This window comes from Tamandua tetradactyla, chromosome 3, assembly GCF_023851605.1.
Source record: "Tamandua tetradactyla isolate mTamTet1 chromosome 3, mTamTet1.pri, whole genome shotgun sequence".
Classification (NCBI taxonomy): Eukaryota; Metazoa; Chordata; class Mammalia; order Pilosa; family Myrmecophagidae; genus Tamandua; species Tamandua tetradactyla.
Window position 1 is genome coordinate 209,097,201 of NC_135329.1, and position 23,134 is coordinate 209,120,334.

A 23,134-nucleotide genomic window follows, 5' to 3' on the forward strand; every position below is an offset into this window, starting at 1 on the left:
AGAGATCAAGCTTCAACTATAGATAAGAACGAAGCTGATGGGTCAGGACTAAGGAAATCAGAATACAGGGGTAAGGAAGACACTGTGTGTATTTCAGAACTTTGCCTATTGTATGAGGCCAAAGGAAGAGTAGTTCATTTTGTCCCAAACCTAAACTTTCTGTAGCACATAATTTAACTCAGCCTGCCTGGATAGCTCATTTAAACAACCCAAACACAGGGAGCCCAGAATGGGAATGAGGGATTGTAATTCCATACAGCTGACTGTGATGCCCGGATACATCCCAGAGCATGTTGAACAGATAAATAAAAAGTTGGGGGGAAGTCCCTTGAGGGAGGGAGAACAAATACGGAACTATTACGCTTTACCATCGGGGAAACCCCTGATGCTGTCTCAGACATTAAGGACCCCCAAGTCAATAGGCCAAGCCCTTGATCTTCAGGCTTGCTCTTGTGAAGCTTATTTATGTAGCAGAGAAGTGTCCTACCTATAGTTTTGCCTAAGAGTTACTTCTGGAGGACCTCTTTTTTTGTTCAAATGTGGGCTCTCTCTCGCTAAGCTGAACTCTGTGAGTGAAATCATTACCCTCCCCACTATGAGGGACATGACATCCAGGGGTGAAAATCTCCCTGGTAATGTGGGACATGACTCCCAGGAATGAGCCTGGCCCTGGCACCATGGAATCAACAATGCTTTCCTGATGAAATAGGGGAAGAGAAATGTAACAGAAGAAGGTATCAGTGGCTGAGAGAGTTCAAATAGAGTCTAGACGTTATTCTGGAGGTTACTCTTACACAAGCTTCATCTAGATACTGCTAATTACCAGGGTTTGACAAACCCCAACCAAAACCATTCCTGTCAACCCTAAAGAACACTAGGGCTTTATCTGAGATTCTAAAAAATTCCATGCACTATGATTACTTTCCAGATACCTACAATCTCCAGATGGGTTCCTAGGCCAGATAAATCTTGAAACCCAGAGGGGCCAGCCTCTCCAGAACATCAGCTAGTTTCATCCCCCTAGCCTATATTATCGACAACCCCTTCCAACATGAAAAAGTTAGAATGGACATAGCCCAAATGCCCCTGAAGACTGGGAAAGGATTAAAGAGAAGGAGGAGTTATAACAGAGAAGATAGAATTAAACAAAACGATATGACTGCTGAATTATTAAATTGACATTTCGTTTAGTCACCAGTGTCTTGGAGCAGCTAGAAGGAAAAATCTAAAGTTGTGAAATTTTAACCCATACCAAACTTTAGAATCTGTTCTATAACTGTTACAGTGTACTTGGAAATTTAATGCTTTTTTGTATATTTGTGATATTTCACAATAAAAAAATGTTTAAAAATATATAGAGAGAACTCTTACAACTCAGTAATAAAAGATAACTAATTTAAAAGTGGGCAAAGTACCTGAATACACAATTCTCTAAATAAGATCTATAAATGGCCAATAAGCACATGTAAAGATGCTTAACACTATCAGGTACCACTTCATATGCAATAGGATAGCTATAATCAAAAAGTCAGATAATAACAAGTGTTGGCAGGGGTGTGGAGAAATTGGAGCCCTCATACACTGCTGGTGGCGACGGAAAATGGTGCACCCACTTAGAAAAACAGTCTGGCAGTTCCTTAAAAGGTTAAGCATGGAGTTACCATATGACCCGGCAATTCCTTTTCTAGGTATTTACCCAAGATAAGTGAAAACATATATCCACGCAAAATATTCTACATGAATGTTCTTAACAGCATTAGTCTCAATAACCCAAAGGTGGAACCAACACCAATATGTATCAGTTGATGAATGGGTAAATAAAATATGGTATATACATTCAATGGAATATTACTCAGCCAGAAAAAGAAATGAAGTACTGAAACATACTGTAACATGGGAAATTAGAAAAATTATCCTAAGTGAAAGAAACCAGTCACAAAAGACCCTATACTATATGATTCCATTTGCATGAAATGTTCAGAATAGACAAATCTATAGTGGCAGAAAGTCGTTTTGTGGTTGCCTAGGACAGAGAAGATCCTGGGGAGATGGAAAATGATGGGTAAGAGACACAGAGTTTCTTTTTGGGGTGATGAAAATGTTCTAAAATTGACTGTGGTGATGGTCGCACGAGTCCGTGAATATATTAAGAAACATCAAACCATACCCTTTATGTGGATAAATTATATGACTTGGATCATTATTTTTTAAATGATGGGTTGTCAAACAAAAGGTTGGAACCCTGGTTGGCAGCTTGGGGAAAACAAATTAGTTTTGATCCTCAAACTAAATTCCACCAAATAAATCCCAAAGGAATTAGAGAATTAAATACTTGCGTCAAACCATATAAAATTGTGAGAAGGAATTCAGTGGTCCCCAGGTCTTGCCATAAGACACCGGGGCATGCAGTACAGCTGTTGAGAGCCAGGGGTTTGAGACAGCCATGCCTAGGCTGGCATCCCTGTGTGAGGTGGGCATGTGGCTTCCTTCTCCTTGGGACCTCCTGCTTCCTGATCATCATGCAGACACAATAAATATTACCCAAATCCTGGAACTATTTTGAGGATGCACAGTGCTTGGTCCTGAACGTGTGCTTGTAATCAGTGTAGTTGTGCATTATCACGCAAATTTAATAACATACAACTTTGATCAGTAAGTACAATACATATTTATACGTACAGCTCACTTACACACAACACAGCATAAATTAAAAAGAGGACAAAGATAGAAGAGTGAGGACGCATTTCACCAAGGGATAAGGCTAAAAAATTTATATTACAAAAACTCTCGGTATGGATGAGCTCAAATTACCCCTGAGCTTCCTAGCAGCCAGCACAAAAAAGCAAAACCCATCAGTGACACATTCTATTGCATTCAGAGATAGAATCCAGCACTTGGTCAAAAGAGATTGTGATGCTGGAACTAAGGCCAGCAGGGATATCCATCAAGGGCTCCTACAAAAAGGAAACTGCAGTGCAGTGGTTCTAAATCGCTTAAGAGCTTGTCAAATATACAGATTCCTAGGCCAAGGGCCCAAATATTTGGACTCAGTGAGGCTGAAGTGGGTCCCAGGATGTGCATTTTAGAGAGTATCCCATGATGCTGAAGCGGTGTCCATGGACCTCAGTTTGGTGGTTCCAGTAGGGTGGCCTTTATCTGGACCTACAAGATTTGCACACACGTACACATACGCACACGCATGTGAACAAGTCCCTCATACTCTTCCTCCATGCTTCCTTCAACGTAGGCTGACGGCAACAACACAACCAAGGAAAAGCAATTCTGTGGGTGGCAGAATTGCCTGGTCCAGGGCAAATTTCAGCAGAGTTTCAGAAGGAGGCAAAGGCTGTCCATTTTTCCTCAGCAGAGCATTTGATACATGTTTGGTGGAGATGATCTTGAGATGGAGTTTATAGGTCAGAGGTTGACAACCTTAAATTAGGTAAGGGTAGTATACACCTGGCAGGTCAAGGTTATTCTCATAAAGAAAAGCAAATTGTTTTGAGTCCACCCTTGTCCACAGGCAGGAAGGTGACAGAGCTGCAAACTTCTATTCCATATGACCAGGCCCCAACCCTTCCAGCCTGGAAAATTCCTTGGCAGGTGAGACCAAATTCTTTTCGGCCTGGAGCTCACACTTACAGCTTAAGTGAAACCCTGCAGAGTGCCTCGCCTCTTGCACCGTTACTTCCTGGTATCTCCTCCAAGACAAACTCTTTGTGAAGTGTCCAGCAAGATAATTGAAGAAGGCAGCTTGTTCTCTGGAAATACTATCTGTAAACCAGGCAAAAGGTGGGAATAGCAGCATTTACCAAAAATGGCAACGGTGGTTTTAGCTGTGTTGATCCACAGTGCTTCTCTCTGGCTTTAATTAGCCAGCTCGAACGGGGTCCGTTGAGGCCACTTTCATGTTGAATTCATGAAACCTTTTTGGCCAAGGATAAAAGAATGCTTAACTTTGTACTCTCTGCAGCAGGAGGGGTAGACACTCAAGTCAGTCTCAAGGGATTCCAACCAGTTGTCAGGCTATCCGAAGAAGAGGCTCGTGGCAAGTCTACTGTAGTCTTTCATACAGTTAAAAAAAAAGTTTTAAAATTAAATTTAATAGAAAACAGAAAGTGACCTTATCTTTTTTTTTTTTAATTTTGAGCCAAATAAACATGTCTTGTTTGAATCTCCCACATGACTGTATCTTAAAGTGTCCAGTTTCTGAGTTTACAAACAACACACGTGTGTAACCAGATCAGGAAGCAGAACACAAAAATCGCTGCTCCAGGGAGCCTCCTCGGGCCCCTCCAGCCGCTTTGCGCCCCGGGAAGGGTCACTGCTCTCTGATCCGTAGGCACAGGATGGTTTCGCTGTTTTCCACAACAGTTTCCCGTGCTTGCTTGTCCCTGTAGATGCTTCTTTCTCCTTGCCCTAAGCGGTGGTTCTCACCCTTGACGGTGAGAGAAGATCTGAGTCACCTGGAGAGTGAGGGCACCCCTGCTCCCACCCACCGCCCCTCCCCCTGGGGTTTCTGGTTCAGGGGGGCCGGGCTGGGGTCTGAGAATTTGTGCCTTCCAGACGCTGATCCTGCTGCTGAACCGCCGGTTTCATCTGACACCCCCCACGCCCGTCCTCTGGGAAAGGAATCTGGGCTCGTCTTTATTGTTCTTTTCAGAAATCATTACGGGGGAATTCTCGCCTGCCCTGCGGGAGACCCAGGTTCAATTCCTGGCCCATGCACACACACACAAACACACACACACACACAAATTGTTACGGGACCAACCGACTTCTGAGCCTTGGTGGGGGGACGGAGCCGTGTGGCGACAGGCTGCCTTCCCAGGGTGGGGCTGGGGGACTGGCCTGAGTCCTGAGGTGACAGACGGTCTCTGTCCTTCAGTCCTTCAGTCCTTCGGTCCTTCAGTCCTTCGGTCACCAACCGGGGTCAGGAGAGGCTTTTCCTTCTCTGCAGTCGCAGCTCAGGGCCTCAGGGCTTCAGAGTTGCTGTTTCCCTCGGGAGCTGTGTGCCCCCCTCGGGAGCTGTGTGCCCCCTGAAGCTGGCAGGGCTGTGGTGGAGAGCTCCGGAACGTAAATGACTCCAACCCTGACCAGAAAGGCCAGCACCCACCGCACACAGTGCACATCAGCTGCCGCCAGACCACTGCCACTGGACCCCAGGCCCTCTCCAGTCCCGAGGGGCCGCTGGCGAGGGGCCCAACTTCTTGTTCTCCTCTCCAATGCCTGCTCCTCCTCCAGGGGTTTGGGGGGCACGTGGACAAGGCCTCTGGCCCCTCAGGCTCTCAGCTGCATCCCAGTTAAGGACGGTGGGCTCGTGCTCTCTCCTGTCCCAGGGTCTGCCCTCGGCCCGTCTCCCACCATCCCCGCTCTTGGGACCACAGCTGCTTCTGGATGACTGGGACCCTCGTGCCAAGCTGGATGTCCAATGGCCGTGTCTGTACCCGGCATGGGTGCGCCCCCCGATGCCAGGAGGATGAGCTGCGTGGGGGGCGGGTGCCCTGGCGGGCGCGGGGGAGACTGCACCCACCTGGACCACCTGGCCACCTTCCCTACCCCATTTTCTGAGGAAGTGAGGAAGCGAGCCGCGGCCTTGTCAGCGGGACGGGCCAAAGAGATTGGCAGTAACCAGGGTGGGGAATGAGGCAAACCACCCAGGTGAGGCCCTGAGCTGGAGGCCCTGCCTTCTTGCTCCCCGGAGGGAACCTACCATTAACTGAGAATTTGTCTCCTTCCAGACACAGCTGAGGCACTTTCCACTGAACTCACCGGCTCCCTCGGCATCCCCAGGCAGGGCCGGGGTTGGGTGTTAGAGGAGAGAAACCCGAAGCTCAGAGAAGTCAGGGCTTTGCCTGGGGTCACACAGCTAGCAAGTGGCCGAGGCAGGATTCGAATCCGGGTCTTTGGGGTCCCAGCCTGCCCTAGGGACCTGTGCGGGCAGGAAAGGCCTCGCAGCCAGGGGAGGGTGAAGGCATCTGCCTGCCAAGCTGAGACGGAGCCCCCCGGGCTCAGAGCCAGCCGCCGAGGGTGCAGCCAGCCCTGGCCCCCAGCTCCGCGGCCGGCACACAGCGGGGCACTATGTCTGCCTGGTTAGCCATGGGGGGCCCTGGGCAGGCAGGTGGGCACGGATGTCCTCCCCAGAGTGGCTGCGGACCCCCACAACTCCTCACGGAGGAAGGACGGCCATTCCCGGGGCGGGGGGAGCCAGCACGCGTGGGGGGCCTGCTCCCTTGCTTCGACGCCTCAGTTAGGCTGACGCCATGACACCCCGAGAGTGGAGGGGAAGAGCAGGTGGGCCTTGCAGCACACGCCGGCGGGACTCCCGGGATAGGTGCCGGCGCCCCATTTTCCTCGCTGGTCTTGCTGGCCCTGGAGCCTCAGTTTCCCCCCTAGCCCACACAGGAGACTCAACATAAGGTTGGACGGGCTGGTTGTGCCCTGGGGGGGTTCCTGGCTGCCCCCGTGGGGAGCATGGCTCTTTATCCTGCTGAGCAGGCAGCAGGGAATTTCCTAACACCTCTCACCATCCCAAACATGAACGTTTCTCCCCTCCAGATTCTTCCGGAACCTTCTCTTCTCTGTGCAGAGACAGTGCAAGGAGAAAACAAGGCCACGGTACTTGGCGAAGCTTTGACAAGCCACAAACCATCCTTTACTCCCAGGCTGCCCTTTTTATTCTTCAGAGCTAAGCGAATGGTCCTCTTGTTTAAATCGCCTTCACTTTCAGGGCATAAAGAAGCCGCTACTGTAAAATGTGTATCATGCTCAATCAAATAATCAGGAAAAGAGTTAGGGAAAAGTGCATACATGGGTCCCTCGGAGCCTCTTTGCTTTGTCCCAGTGACCACGATCTACGCCTGGTCTCGGGGGGCTGGGGCTGCACCTCAGTTGCAGCCCACCCTCAGGGGGCCCAGGGGAGGCTCAACCTACTTTCTCAGAGTGAAGTCGGGTGCAGCCGGCGGCTGCCGAGCCTTCGCCTTAGCAGCGAACTTTTACCTCATTAAAGGAGGCCTGACCTCCTTTCCCTCCTCCCCGCCGTCAGCCAGGGTGGGAGCGAGGGGAGCTGCGGACCAGGCTGGGCGGGCACGCGGGGCCTCCGCCCCTGGCACGTCCCCGTGGGCAGGAGGGAGGCGGCCCAGCGCCCGGTCACACTGCAAACAGGCCGTGCGCGGAGCGGGGCAGGGCCCCTTCCCCCGCAGGAAGCTGCACGCCCAACACTGGCTCTCTGTGGAATTCCAGCGGTGGTGGGGCCGTTTTCAGGCTGGAGCTGCTGGGAGCTCATTTCTGAACCCACATGCCGGGGATTTATAAAAAGCCCTGCTAAAAACGGCGAGGCCAGTATTGGGAAAGGACGGACGGGGGTACCACAGCTCTCGGCCCCGGGGCCAGATTTCTCAAAATGGGCTCGGCAACGAGCGTTTGCGCCAAAGGGTGGCCATCCTCCCTTCCTGCTGCCAACGCCCTTCTTAGGGAGCCGGCTCCACCCTCAGCTCTGGAAAAGGGGGACCCCGAGAGCCCCAGCGCCCTGCCCCCTGGCCACAGCCGACCAGAGCAGAGTGCACCTTTGACCAAAAAGACCCAACCCAGAGGCTGGGCTGAGACAATCCGGTTCTTTCTGCCGGCGGAAAGGCTTGGGACAGGGGCTGGACAGGCTGGCGGCGAGGAGACATTTTGAATCAGCCAGGACGGAACAAAGTAGAAAGAGAGAATAAAGCAGAAAAGCAAAACCCCAGAGAGGGGAAAAGGGGGACAGTGAAGAGGCAGAGGCAGAGGTGTGTGGCCCTGGGTCTCCACCGGCCAGCTGCCCCTTCCACCCTGGGCAGAAGAAATTTTTTTTTTCTTAACTTGGAAGTTAAGAAACCTTTGCGCATTACCTCCGGATGATCCAAAGCTGGACTTGGCGTATTTGCGGGGTCTCTATGCTTTCAGCCACCCGATTCAGGGTGAGCGGCTGGGCGCACCAGCTGTGCCCTGGGTGGGTCCTGGCCACCCCCACAGGCCCTGGGAAGCAGGCAGGAGGGGATTTCCTCCCACCCCACCATCATCCCAAACAGGAACGTGCCCCACCCCCACCCTGGCCCTCTTTCTCTTCTGGAACTTTCTCTCCTCTGGATGCTGCTGGAAACATTGAAGGTGCTTCTGCAGGCCTCCTCGGCTGGGGCTTGGGGCGAGGACAGAGGCGCAGGCAGCTGGGCTCTGCTGGTGGCCACGGGGTGAGGGGAGCCGCCAAAGAGAAGTGCTGGGAGGGCGCTGGACGGTGACAGAGCAGCGGGCAGCGAGAGCGGGAGGGCCAGAGTTTCTTTGAGTTTGGGTTCATGAGTTATTCAAGAGTGAGAGAGTTTTAAAAAGCAAACAATAATGGCAGAGAAATTGAGGGCCCCTGGTTTCTTGTAACTCTCCCTCATCTAGAATATTCATGGCATTTGGATTCACGCTGTAGGGCCCCCACTTGTCCCTTCAAGGTGCCAGGGATTTAAGCTGGTGGCTCTGCATGCTGATTTTTAAGAGGTACATTTAAACATTTAAAACATGATTCCTTGAGAAGCTGAACCAAACTACCCCACGACTCAGCAATTCCGCTCTAAGTCAATACCCCAAATAATCGAAGCGGGCACTCGAGTAGATGCACGTGCATCCGTGTTCATAGTGGCGTTATTCACAATAGCCAAGGGTAGAAACAACCCAAATGTCCAGCAACAGATGAGTGGATAATCAACATATGACTCCTGCACACAACAGAATATTATTCAGCCGGAAAAATGAATGAAGTTCTGATTCATGTTACGACGTGGACAAAGCTTGAAAACAGCCTGCTAAGTGAAATAGCTAGACACAAAAGGACAAAAATTCTCTGTTTCCACTTCCATGAAATACCTAGAATAAGCAAATACATACACACAGAAAATAGATTAGATGTCACTAGGGGCTGGATAGGAGAGAGGCATGACCAGTTATGGCTTAACGGGTCTACAGTTTCCGTTCTCAGTGATGAAAAAGTTTGGGGAATAGCTGGTGGTGATATTAGCACAACATTAATGCCACTGAATTATATACTTAAAAATAGTTAAAATGACAAATGTTATGTTATGTATATGCCACCACAATAAAATTGTAAAAAAAAAAAAAAGTTGAGGGAAAAGAAAGTTGTCCATGTTAAGGAATGTAGAACTGTTTTTTTAGAAATTGTACTAAGAGTCAGATGATTTTACCTTGTTATCCAAGAGGAAATGGAGAAGCTGGAGGGAACTGCCTGAAAATGCAGAGCTGTGTTCCAGTAGCCATGTTTCTTGAAAATGATTGTATAATGATATAGCTTTCGCAGTGTGACTGTGTGATTGTGAAAACCTTGTGTCTGATGCTACTTTTATCTACCTTGTCAACAGATGAGTAGAACATATGGAATAAAAATAAATAAATGTGCAAATGTTAAAATAAATTTAGTTTGAAATGCTAGTGATCAATGAAAGGGAGGAGTAGGGGTAGGGTATGCATAATTTTTTTTTCTGTTTTTGTTTTATTTTTCATTTCTTTTTCTGAATTCATGCAAATGTTCTAAGAAATGATCTGGATGATGAATATGCAACTATGTGATGATATTGTGAATTACTGATTATATATGTAGAATGGAATGATCACATATAAAAAATGTTTGCATTTCTTTCCTGTTTTTTTAATTAATAAAAGAAGAAGAGTCAGATGATTTTGATTCGAAATCCAAGCATGCAGCCTAATAGACCGCATCCTTTGACAAGCCATTTAACCTAAGTTTATCAGTTAAGAGATTCAGACTTGCCAACTCCATAGGATTTGGGGGTGAAAACAGGATACTCTATAGGAAGACAGCTTATGATCTGTGCTGCTTTCCTGAATGTCAATTATGTGGAAATATTTAGGTCATGAAGCTATCGAAGAGGCAGAAGGAGGACTGGAAAACTGGGGTTATTCGCGTGCAGTTTGGTTCCCTTGGTTATGGCATGGCGCTGCGTGGATGCCCTGGGCTTCCATGGGGCGAGGTAGGACCAAAGCGGTCACAGTCCCAGGATGTTCCTCTCTGGCTGTGACGTGCCTTCTCCATCCGCCCCGACGTACTGTGCAGATACAAAGTTAGAGACGCAGCGTTTCTAGCCCTGGCGTCCTCTCCGCCAGCCCCATCGGTGACCCATGAGCATTAGGGATGGACCTGCCCCAGGCTTCCCAGCTGGCTGCTGTGGCACACATGTTCCCGGCCAAGGTGGAGCTGCAGGGCACTTTGGACCACGGTCGGCCAGCTCCTGGCCACGGAAATGTCTTTGCCACCTGTCCTAGAGCAGGCCCAGTCTGTTTGAGTTTCCTTCCCTTGGAAATTTTAGAATTTGCTGCTTGGATTGTTATTAAGATGACATTGTTTGAGGGAAAGAAAGCTGGCCACATGATATTCTGCCCAAGCCGAACTTTCACGTAATCATGAAGATGGGATGGATTACAGGAGGCTTCAAAGCCTCTGCAGTGGAGTCTGGCCCTCTGATGTCACAAACTCCGCTTTGGCAGTGTTTAATAAGGATGTAAGTATTTCTCTCTTCACTGAAGAAGATAGGAGACCATCTCAACAGAGGATGGAAAGCAGTCCCTTAGCTTTCAGTTCATGAGTGATGATCGCTGGTCTCGAAGGAGACAGTGTCGCTCAGAGAGGCATAACCCCCACCCCAATCCAAAATCATCTTAACATCATCCCAGAAGAAGGTAGGACAATTTATGGTTTTGATGAAGATGTTCACCTTTAGGAAAGCTTAAAGCTGTTAGCTCAAGAAGATGCTGAACAGAACAAGAGAGTGTGGGAGCAAAATGAACAGAAAAAAAAGAAATGTTTGAAAACGTCAACACACAAAGGACACATTTTGCAAAGGATAAAGAAAGCCAGTCAAAACTTCTGAATCGCTGGCTGAAACTGTGCTGAAGATGACACATTTGCCTATACTCTTTGGAGAAAATTATACAGGTAATGGCGATGTGGAATTAAACAGAAAGAATGAGCCAGAAAATGGACACCACGATGATCACTCAGAAGTCAATTTGAGGAAACTCATAAATGCTGTTAACTCAAATATTTCCCTAAAGAAAATCAAAAACAGAAAAACAAGGAGTATTTAAAAAGGGATATAAAGAAAATCTAGTGGACAAAGAGTTCAGAGTTCAAATAAAAAATCTCCAACTAGAGCAAACATCTTTGCAATGCAAAATGCACAATTTGCATGTCTCTTAGTTTGCCTGAGCTGCTATCACAAATGCTGCAGTGGGTTGGTTTAAACAACTAGAATTTATTGTCTCACAATGTCAGAGGTCAGAGGTTCAACATCATAAAATTGGCAAGGCTTCCTGGTGCTGGCTGGTCATCTGTCCCTGGGGTTCATTGGCTTTCTCATCACATGGCAATGATGTCCTCTCCTTTCTTTCTTGGGGTCCCTGCTTGCTTCCTAGTTCTCCCATGGCTCTCTCTGACTCTGGCTTCTGGTTTCTTCTCTTTTTAAGACCTCTAGTAATCTGGATGAACGCCCATCCTGCTTCAGTTGGCCACAGGTTAACCAAGCCTATCCTGCTTCAGTTAGCCACACCTTAACCCAAAATAACATCTTCAAAGGCCTTGTGTACAACAGATTCACACCCACAGGGACCCAGATTAAGATTAAGGAGCTGTCTAAAGGAGGGTATGTAGTTCAACCTCCCATAGCACATGAGATTGAAAAGCTTCACCTGCAACTCCAGATACTGTCTGGACAACATCAAAAACAGAAAATACAACTTACAGAAAGTCAATGGAGGAGGGAATTGACCATTCAGCTGTGGAGCAGAAACTTCCCAGAGTATTTGAAAACATTGGTCTTATACATCAAAACCTTGACTCCTATATGTAGGAAGATGGGTGAAGACCTGGGGCCTTACTTAGAAAGCAACGTATTCTTCAAAGGTGGATTGGTTTCCATGAGAAGAGAGCTCAGAAGTTGGCTGGCAGCCATGCTGACCGAGAGACAGCTCAAGAAGCTAAGAAAAGAATATAGTCACAATAGGTAACATTGGCTGAATTAGAGTTAGAAACCCAGCATTTTATGAGTGGCCCCTCTGTGCCTTCTATTCCTCAAGCAGTCCAGGCAGTGACCCAAGAGGGCCAGGAAATCTCTAGGATCATGGGGCACTCAGGGGAGCCAGAGATATAGGCTGAAGGGAGTCAGGGTGGGTTCAGGGCTCCAGGGTCAGGTCACCTGTGGTGTGGTCAGGCCACCCAGCCCCCAGCCCACAGGGCCATCTGATGCGTCCCTCTCTTTACAAAGATTCAGATGGATGTCTTTTGGTTTAACATCTGATGGTCCATTTGTCCTTGTTGGGGTTTTAGAGGGTCATAATTTCTAAAGTAATGTTTCCAGAACAAAAATGGTTTAAATTCAATTCTTAAGAGCACATAATTTCCATTTCATTGGGCTTTCAAGAGTTAGATTGTATAAGTAGTATAGTTTAATTTATATTATCAGTCTACTGTTAGTTAAATCGTAATTCAAATTTGACCAGACCACCTGAATGATTTGAAACATTAAAGTCCATTTCTATATGCTGTGAAGTATCATAGGAAATCTGTCAAAGTCACCTAATATTTATCTCAGTAAGTGCTGACTGGTTTTTAAAACATCCCCACAACACAAAAATCAACTACAATTGCACCCCCACCCCAACTGAACTAAGTATTTTTTCTAGTTTAGCCCTAACTTCATAGATTAATTTTAAGGAGTTGACATTTGACAACCACTTGCTTTTTTCATTTTGTTTACTCTGTTATATTGTTTGTAATATTTTGTTTAAATATTCCCAAATTTTAGGCGGTCAAAATAAAGTCTCTCAAATACTGTATGGTCTCACTGATATGAACTGACATTAGTGAATAAACTTGGAGAAATTCACTGGTAACAGAGACCCTCAGGAGACAGACATAGGGTAAGATATTGGGTAAGTGGAGCTGAAGGGATACAGATTGTGCAACAGGACTGAATGTAAAAACTCAGAAATGGACAGCACAATACTACCTAACTGTAATACAATTATGTTAAAACACTGAATGAAGCTGAATGTGAGAATGATAGAGGGAGGAGGGCTGGGGGCACAAATGAAATCAGAAAGAAAGATAGATGTTAAAGACTGAGATGGTATAATCTAGGAATGCCTAGATGGTATAATGATAGTGACTAAATGTACAAATTTAAAAAATTGTTTTTGCATGAGGAAGAACAAAGGAATGTAATTACTGCAGGGTGTTGAAAATTGATAGTAATTAATACTTTAAAAATTTAACTTATGTGTGAGACTAAAGCAAAAAAATGTTTATTTGGTACAAAATTTATATTTTGACTAGTGCATTTCCTAATATAACTTATGTAGACAGCTTAATTGAACACCATAAGTACATGGAACCTTGAGTAGGGCATGAGATTTTGTTGGTTTGTCCAGAGTGATGCCTTGATAAATCCCAGACTGATTTGAATAGTGAATAAAAAAGTATTTGCAAAGTCCCCTTCGGGGAATGGTGAGAACGGGGGAAAATTCAACTTCCCCAAGTTGAATTCTTGATATTCTCTCAAGCAGTGGGACAACCAAAGTTATAGGCTGAGCTCCCAATTTTGGGGTTTTTTCATATGAAACTTAACCCCACAAAGGATAGGTCAAGCCTACTTAAAATTAGGCCTAAGAGTCACCCCCAAGAGGACCTCTTTTGTTGCTCAGATGTGGCCTCTCTCTCTAGCCAACACAAGAAGCAAACTCACCACCCTCCCCCTGTCTACGTGGGACATGACTCCCAGGGGTGTGGACCTTCCTGACAACGTGGGACAGAAATCCTGGAATGAGCTGAGACTCAGCATCAAGGGATTGAGAAAACCTCCTCGACCAAAAGGGGGAAGAGTAAATGAGACAAAATAAATTGTCAATGGCTGAGAGATTCCAAACAGAGTTGAGAGGTTATCCTGGAGGTTATTCTTACACATTTAATAGATACCACCTTTTTAGTTAAGGTGTAACGGAGAGGCTGGAGGGAACTGCCTAAAAATGTAGAGCTGGGGCGGCCACGGTGGCTCAGCAGGCAAGAATGCTTGCCTGCCATGCCAGAGGACCCGGGTTCGATTCCTGGTGCCTGCCCATGTAAAATAAATAAATAAATAAAAACGTAGAGCTGTGTTCCAGTAGCCATGTTTCTTGAAGATGATTATATAATGATAAAGCTTTCACAATGTGACTGTGTGATTGTGAAAACCTTGCGTCTGATGCTCCTTTTATCTACCTTATCAACAGATGAGTAAAACATACGGGATAAAAATAAATAATAGGGGGAACAAATGTTAAAATAAACTTAGGTTGAAATGATAGTGACCAATGAAAGGGAGGGGTAAGGGGTATGGTACGTATGAATTTTTTTCTGTTTATTTCTTTTTCTGAATTGATACAAATGTTCTAAGAAATGATCATGATGATGAATATGCAACTATGTGATGATATTGTGGATTACTGATTATTTATGTAGAACGGAATGATCATATGTTAAGAATGTTTGTGTTTCTTTCTTGTCATTTTTTAAAATTTTAACTAAAAAGAAATATGTGATATTAAAAAATAATAAAGTCTCCTTGTATGAAAAAAATTAATAGTTATATATGCTATAAGAAAAAAGTCCAATTGGTACATTACACTTGTGATTTCACAGATATTAATTGTGTGCAAGCTCTGTGCAGTCCAAGACTAACCAACTCAGTGGTTCATATTGCAGAAATGGCCAAGAGGATCGCCCATGGGTTGATTCAAAGAATCTGCTAAGCACCTCGGAGCTGAATGTAGGCAGAACAGGAAGGAGCATTGCGACTGGTTAGCAACGTTCGTCGTGGCAAAGGAGAGGGAAAGGTGGTCAAACGCACCTGGTCTGCCTTTTCCCAGCAGGGAGGGCGTCTGTGCATGCAGATGGACGCCTGGGAACGCCAGACAAAGGCCGTACCTTGGATGGGTGATCTCGAGCAACGCTGGCGGAGTTTCTGGTCCTCATCCTTGCAATGGGAGAGATGGCTGAAGTCCTCTCCAGCTCCCCGACTGCATGATGGGCTGGAAATGGAAAGGGGCCACCCTTCACACATTACCCAAGGCTGCAACTGTGGTGCAGAGGCCCCTGCACCCTGGAACCTGAAACCGTCCTGCGCCACCAGGGCTTCTGCTAGAGCCCAGAATCTTCCAGGCCGAGAGCTCACAAGGAGGAGGAAGGGTGAGAGGCCGCGGGGCACTCGGCTCCATCTAATCCACTCCTAGGCCCCGGCCACCACTCTTCTCAGGACGTCTAAGAGGGTTGAACCCTGTTTGGGGGAGGGGGAGCGGGTAGCTGGCAGGCCCCAGGGCACTACAGGGCACAGCATGGCCTGAGCCTGGCTTTGTCGTCCTGGGGCTGCGCAGGGTTGGACCGTTCTGTAAAGCTCCTGGGGCTCAGGGGACCACTGAGGTTCTACAGAGGTTGGGTCTGCTCTGCCCTTTATGAGGAGCTCGGCGGGTGTTGGGGAGTGCACTGGGGGAGGGAGGCCTGCCCCTCAGTGGGGCTGCATCTGACCAGCCTCAGCTCCGGGCAGAACGCCCTCCTGGCAGGAGCAGGACGGTCCCGGCACCAGGTCACTTGGAGCTTTCACGTTCATGAAGGTGCAAGAAAGAGGATGGGGCAGCTCTTCGGGGGGGGGGGTGAGGGGGTCCCCTGAGCACTCCCCACAGGTGGGCATTAGCAGATCCATCAGCTCAGGTGGTGGCAGGAGCGGTGGGTAGTCTGGATAGAGAAAGTGAGATGAGAAGCGGAGGCAGTGGGTCTTCATGGGGCAGGGGAGCCTGGCCTGGAGTCAGCTGAGGAGGGGGCTTACTGCTTTGGGCAGGGTCCTTGAGGATCCAGGGGAGAGCAGTACGACCCCTCTCTCAAGGAGGCCCTGAGGGGCCCCAGCCTGGCCCCAGGGGCCCTGCTGTTTGGGGTCCCAGCTGATGGTGACCCCAGGCTGCAGGTCTGGGGAAGGGTTTGTCAAAAGGGAGCTGGGGGAGTGGCCCTGGGGGCACCCCCTTTGGGGCCGCAGTCAGGTCATGCAGGCAGGGATGGGGACCAGGGTGGGGTATGAGGCAGAGCCTGGGAGACCTGCTTCTATGGGTCTCCCTGGGCAGAGAGGAGGCTGTTTATCAGGCTGGGTTTCTGCCTCGGTTTCCCCCTCAGTTCTGCTTGGGTGCCTCCTTGCAGGACTATAGGACCATTTGGTTGCTGCAAAGTCTCTCTCCTAGTCCTTTGTGACTCATTCAACTATTTTATTGAATACACACTACCTGCTGGCTGCTGCCCCATCTGACCCCCAGATGGGGGTCCCAGTGGCCCTGACTCATCCCATGCCTTCTGCTCCCAGACTGGGCTGGCTGTGCTGTGGCCCCCAGACATTAGCTGGGTCTCCCCCGCCACCCCACACCCTGAAATGAATGAGTCTCCTCCAGGCTGGCCCAGGCCCGTGGGGGTGAGGCTCAGAGCCTCCTGAGGCTGTGAACCCCCAGGCCCTGCCACCAAGGCTGCATGTCCTGCCTCCCCAGGGACGGCTTCAGGTTCCAGGGTGCAGGGGCCTCTGCACCACGGCTGCAGCCTCGGGAAGTGTGTGACGGGTGGCCCCTTTCCATTTCCAGCCCATCATGCAGTCGGGGAGCTGGAGAGGACTTCAGCCATCTCTCCCATTGCAAGGATGAAGACCAGAAACTCCGCCAGCGTTGCTCGAGATCACCCATCCAAGGTACGGCCTTTGTCTGGCGTTCCCAGGCGTCCATCTGCATGCACAGACGCCCTCCCTGCTGGGAAAAGGCAGACCAGGTGCGTTTGACCACCTTTCCCTCTCCTTTGCCACGACGAACGTTGCTAACCGATCGCAATGCTCCTGCCTGTTCTGCTTAAATTCAGCTCCGAGGTGCTTAACAGATTCTTTGAATCAACCCATGGGCGATCCTCTTGGCCATTTCTGCAATACGGACCACTGGGTTGGTTAGTCTTGGACTGCCAGAGCTTGCACACGATTTTCTCACCCACCCCTCACCCCCACGCTGCTCCCAGAGTGGTCGTGGGGCTCGGCGCATCCTGTGGTTGTAGTCAGGGGGGCACCAGATGTGCCCCCGCCTGGAGAGCATAAGACTGTCCCTACCCCATGGTCACGGGTCCTGGGCACCCATGGACAGCACGCACACGATCACCTGCTTCTCTGCAGCCTCTTGCTCTCAGGACCACACTCCCAGGTCGGAATCACGTGAGCTTGACAATGTGCCCTGCTCCAAGGAACTAAACCAGTGGCAGGGCTGCCACTGAACAGCCTCGTCAGGCCTTGGATTGCTCTGGATCGTGCAGAGTCACACCTGGGCTTGTTCTGACAGGCATCAAGGAGTCAGGGGCTTGGGAACAGGCACTGGGATGGCCAGAGGGTTTCAACGAAAACAGCAGACACATCTGCTCCAGCATTCATCAGCCAAGGTTCTGGATATTATATAAATACGAATGGTATGGGAAATTTATTGCGAACAGTATATCTGGCCCTTTATACTTTACTTTTAATTGCATGGCTTTTTAGCAATTAAAATATACAAGAAATTATCCATCACCTCCAAATATGCTAAAGGTATGTTTACCAAAACTTGAGCATGTATTGTGATGTGACCACATTCTAACCCCTAGAACCTCAGTATAAACGGGCACGAAAGTCAGAGAGATTTGAAGAGGCAATGCTGCTGGCCTCAGAGGTAGAGGAAGGGGCCCTGAGCCAAGGAATGTGGGCAGCCTCTAGACGGTGGAAAGGACAAGGAAGTAGACTTTCCTCGAGAGCTCCAGAAGAAACCAGCCTTGTCGGCACCTCGGGGTTAGCCCAGTGAAACTGATTTTTGGACGTCTGACCTCCAGAACTGTCAGATATAAATTTATGTTGTTTAAGCCACTGAGTTTGTGATAATTTGTTACAGCAGCCATAGGGAACTAATACACTCGGTTTACAAATGGGGCCCTAAATCCATCAACTTCATCCACCCTTGATGTCCCCTCAACACCGAAAGTTGTTTCCATGCCAGCATTTACCAGAATTGTTTTTAACAAATTTGGAACATGGAAAAAAATATCTCCACTTCCAGTGTCATTGACTGGAGGGAATAATCATATGTCCAATGTGTTGATGTCCCAAGGGAGACTTTGGGGGGTCTGGGGTGACAGCTGTTGGCTGGGCATGGTGTCAGCAAAAGAAGGGGGGCCTCAGCAAGCCAGGCTCAAAGGCCTTGGAGCAGGCTGGGTGAACAATTCAAAGTTTAGGACTTAATTTTCTAATGATATGAACGGATAAAGTTTCCTTAACACTGGAAACATTATAAAGATAGTCAATTTCCTTTCTCAAAATACACAGGTGTAATAAGAGCTAAATTTTGGGGAGTGCCAAGTGCTTGCTATGCATCAGCATGTTGAACCCTCTAGGGACTTTGTGTGATGGGTACTGCCCTGGTCCCCAGTGATCCCATTTTTACAGAGGAGGAAGTGGAAGCTCAGAGAGGTTAATCCACTCATCCAAGGTCACACAGCCAGCAAATGGCAGAACCAGGATTTGAAGCATGCAGCCTGGTTCTGGCAAAGCCAAGCACATGATTTCTCAACTATTTCTTATTAACTTAAGTATTTCAGTTCTGAGGCAAAGAGGCCCAGCCTGGGCAAAGTGGTACAAGGGGCCTCTGCTGTCTATGCCAGGAGCCTGGGGGGCTGGGGGACAGGCAGCAGGGCTGCGCCCTGGAGATGCAGCACAGAGCACATCCTGCAAAGGCTGTGCAGGGAGGAGGGCGCTCAGGGGGAACCCCTCACACAGCAGGATCCCGATGCTGCCCACTGCAAAGCTGCTGGGCTCCCATCCATGCTACTTTATCTTGGCTATTTCTGTGATATTTCTCCAACAGATACCAAAACAGCTATAATAATGTTTCCCTAAACACAGCCTAGGCGGGTCCATCTCTCTTAGATTGAGCATCAAGATGGCCCCGCTTTAACCCTGCACCCAAATAAGCCGATTGCAAGTGACTTTGATCTCAACTCAGAACAGATTCCAAAAAGGGCAAGAAACCCTCAGAAAAGAAAGTTCCGGGCCACTGCTCAGATATCTCAGGTGCTAGGAAAAGTTGTCCGTGGGCCAGATGCCTTTTCACTCCAGAAACAAAGGGCTTTAAAATCATTTTATGGTTCCAAGTTAATTTCCTAAAAAGGAACTCGGCAGAAAAGAAGGCTTTCCTTCAGCGTTTCAAGAATCAGTACAGGAATGTTTTTATCACTCAGATGAGAGCAAAATCTGTCTTTACAGTTGTGCACACTTTCCTGCGTAGATTTATGTCTATGCGGCAGCATGAAAAATCAAGCTGTGCACCTGGGCTTTCTCAACCTAAAGTACTTGGAAATTCTTTTGACCCACTGAGGGGATTTAAAGGGACTCTGTTTCAGCTCGTCAGTGCTGACGTATTAGCTAGGAGCTGGAAATTGGGTTTCCTGAATCTACTTATTTGGACAGTAGTAAGGATGGAGGAGGCTGCTGAGGTGCTTAGAAAGAGGGTGGAAAGCTTGGGAGAGAAATGGGGATTTTGGTCCATCTTGGCATTGCTGAATCACTGCTGGCCCATAGCAAGCACTCAGGAAATACTTGCTGACTGGAGGGTTGAAGTTTTCTCTGAGGAGTCCATCTGCAAGGATTACGCTGACAGGGTGGGCTGAAATCCTGAAATGTGCGGGTTTTGAACGATGCCCCCCCCCCAGCCCGCTCCCCAGCCAGCACTTCATCCTTTCACTCCGGGGCATCCACGGGGGCTCAAGGTCTGCGGGCCCAGCCTGCCTTCCATCCTCGTCCCTACTGGTCCCCACCTGCCGGTTCCCAAGCTACTCCCGACCCTTTCGAGGGGCCCCATCCAAGATGCTTGTCCTCTGGAGAGCTTATGTTTTGAAGGGGTTGTCCCTTCTGGGAAACAATGAATTAGTGCCTTCATTTTTAAACCCAGCCAAGACGCAGATACCTGATGCCAAAGGCTTCTGGCTGGGTGAGCCAGGCCGGCCGGCACATGTCCCTCCAGCCTGAGGGTGGCTGGTGTGTGGCCGGCAGGTGCTGGGGTCCGTGGGGGACGGGGTGGGGGACAGCTTCCCCTGGACCCGTGCACCCTGCACACCCCATGTCCTGCTGTCCCCTCATGGAGGATGGGCCATCTGTGAAACTGCTATTCAAAGAACTTGCGGACTTCAATGAGAGTAAGTCTGACAAATTATGTTATTTTCAAGTTGTAGAGCCTTAGTTCACAACACACAAAGCCATACACAGCAGCTTTTCAATTGCAAAATGATTCCTAAGTGACGGAAACTTTTGGAATGAGTCCTAGCAGAAGCCACCTCCTCCATGAAGGCCTCCCTGATCACCCTTTTGATGATCTCCCATCTGTGCAAGCATGTGGGGTTTTCCCACCACAAAGATGAGGTGAGTTGAGGTGGAAAGATGGAGAGAATGCCTGACCCAAGTCGTTAAGCAGCCACCTGAGCTATTTTTCCCATGGAAACCCACTGAGGCGTGCTCCAAGATGGCTCCGGCTTTAGTGCTCCCAGCCTTGTGCCCCAGGTCCCAGGGTGCTTTCCCAGGAGTGGACCTCCAGGACCGTGGCCCTCCACAGAGGCAAGGAGGAGCCAGGTTGACGAGCAGACCTCTACCCCCTGGGTCTCATCACCCCAACAGTAGGGAAAGGTGAGTTCCAGGTGAAGGAAAGAGGGAACGCTCCTTGGGGCCCATGCTGCTAGCCCCAGCAGCCTCGTGGGGACCCCCCACCCCTACCCCACCTCAGATCCTCTCATGCCTCTCAGTGCACAGCACCAGTGGCCACTTGGGGGTGGCGAGCAGCCTCCGGCAGCCCATTTTCCTGCCACCCGAGGTGGTGTTGGGAGCACCGGGACTCCCTTACCGCGCGAGGAACGGTCTAGCCAAGTGGGAGGGGGAGGTCCGCTCTGGCGCCCACGCGCCCACCAGTTTCTGCACCCATGGGGGCTCCCATGTCCCCGCTGGGCCTCTGGCCGGCCCCCACCATCTGGACCCTTGGACCCAGGGCCGCCCTCCCTGAGACAGGTGAGGCCCCCGCAGGCCAGGTGCAGTTCCTGGTGGGCAGGGGTAGAAGGCTTTAGGGGTGCCCCCCCTCCCCCAGCTTTCCTGGGATTTCAAGTCCCTCCCAGCAAGGGCTTTCCAAGGCCCTCTGGGCTCCAGGAAGGGGTGGGTGGAGGTCGAGGGATGGGTTCCATTTTCTGCCTTCACAGAAAAGAAAGCAAGCGACACACATGGTCTCTGCACAAGGCCAAGCCTGGGGGGGCAGGGGCAGTGGCGGTGGGGGCTAGAGGGGTCCCACCCCTGCCCTTCCTGAGTCAAGATAGGCGTTTCTCCAAGAGGAAAAAAATATGTTGCTTATGAACGGAGCATAGCAGAACCCCCTGAAGTACAGCCCAGTTCTATTAGTGGGTGCCCTGGGAACTTTCCAAAGTTTAAATCAAGATGGACAAGAAGAACCCATGGGCTGGCCAAGCAATGGTGTCGCAGTGGCAGAGTTCTCGCCTGCCATGCCAGAGACCTGGGTTTGATTCCCAGTGCCTGCCCCTGCCAAAAAAATTTTAAAACCCCATGGGTTCCACATCACAGAATGTGTGTCCCCAAACATGCCAGCCACACCTTCTGAAGGTTCTGAGGGGTGGGGCCTTTGCTCTCTTTAAAATGGGCCCCAGGGCAGGGAGGGGGGCCCCTGGTACTGGGGCGGGTGGGGGTGTTGCTTTCACACCTGTGAATTCCACCACCTTCCAAGCTGCGCCTCCGGCCCCAGATCTGAGCTGTCAGCACAGTTTGTTTAGCACTTCACAGTTTACATACGCACTGATTGGCGGCCGGGTGCCCTGGGTCGCGTGCCCTGGGCGGTAAGTCAGCCCCCTGCTCGGCGCGGCCGCCTGGCCGGAACACACCGGCCCTGCGTTTTCATTTTGCACCGGACCTGTTCGTGACGTCACCTGCCCGCAGGGCCCCCTGGAGGGGCCTGGGAATGAATCGCTCCCCCCCGCCCCCCGATTTATTCCACTGACGGGGAAATGAGTCCCGATAAGGGAGGGCTGGGCGGCAGGGCCGAGACGAGTCCTGACCTTCGGCGAGAACGCTCGGGCCATTCTGACCCTCTGCGCAGTGACTGTCGCGCGGGGACCTCTCCCTCCGCGCCTGCCCCAGCGGCCCCGGCTCTGTCCTGGCCCGGCGGCCAGTGCCCCCCATTGCTATTTCAGTGCCCTGTAAAAACTCCAAAACTGTTTGCTCACCTGGCCGGGAGGCTCCCGGGCTTTGGGGCTCCGGGGTCGACTGCTGGGGGGCGGGGTGGGGGTGGAGGCTCTGGGCAGGCCGGCGGGCCCCCACTAGCCCCCGCACACCTTCCTCTCCGCCCCAGACCGCTGGGAGGGGCTGGGACGGACTCCCGACCTTCAGACTCTTCTGGGCCCAGAGCCGGCCCGGCGCCCGTGGCAGTCCTGCCCTCCTGGGCGGAACCTTCCGGGGGCCTTGGACTGGTCAGAGCAGCAGCCACACGCCCAGGGCTCGGCCAGAGAGGACCCGGGGTGCCGGGGAAGGCCAGAGGGCTGGCACTGCACCCTGGGCCAAGGTGACCCACCCATCCCACCGAGAGGGGCCTTCAGGGGCCACCTGCACTGTCCAGGTCAGCCCCACCGCACCCCAGCCTGAGAACTGCGTGCCCCTGGGGGTCGGTTTGCTTCCCACATGTGGCCAGCTGACCTCGGTTTGATGGCTTATACTCTAGGGTACAACTGGGACCACCTTTTAAGAAATTCTCATTTCTTTTCTCTCCTCCAGTCCATCCATGCTATGGAATAGGCTCTCCTCCAGTGCCTGGCTACTGCAAGTCCTTGTGGCAGGTCTCCTGGCTCCAGGCCACCCATTGCTTCCACCCTCTGCATCTCATCCCACGCCATATGCCACGCGGATCTGCTGACACAGACCTGATCTTGTCACTTTCCTGCTCAAAAACATTTTACATAACCTCTGTTAACAGTTTCAGGAGTCTTCCAGAAATA

The 23,134-nt window shown here is 50.1% G+C and overlaps 1 protein-coding gene across 1 annotated transcript in view; it reads right to left on the bottom strand.

Annotated features, from left to right (window-relative positions):
* Window positions 1–22,512, bottom strand: part of NGEF (neuronal guanine nucleotide exchange factor) — a 124,441-nt gene extending 101,929 nt beyond the window's left edge. The window contains exon 1 of the mRNA XM_077155446.1: window positions 22,370–22,512. The gene's annotated coding sequence lies outside the window, so the exon portion shown is untranslated. The remainder of the gene's footprint in view (window positions 1–22,369) is intronic.
* Window positions 22,513–23,134: the final 622 nt, after the last annotated feature.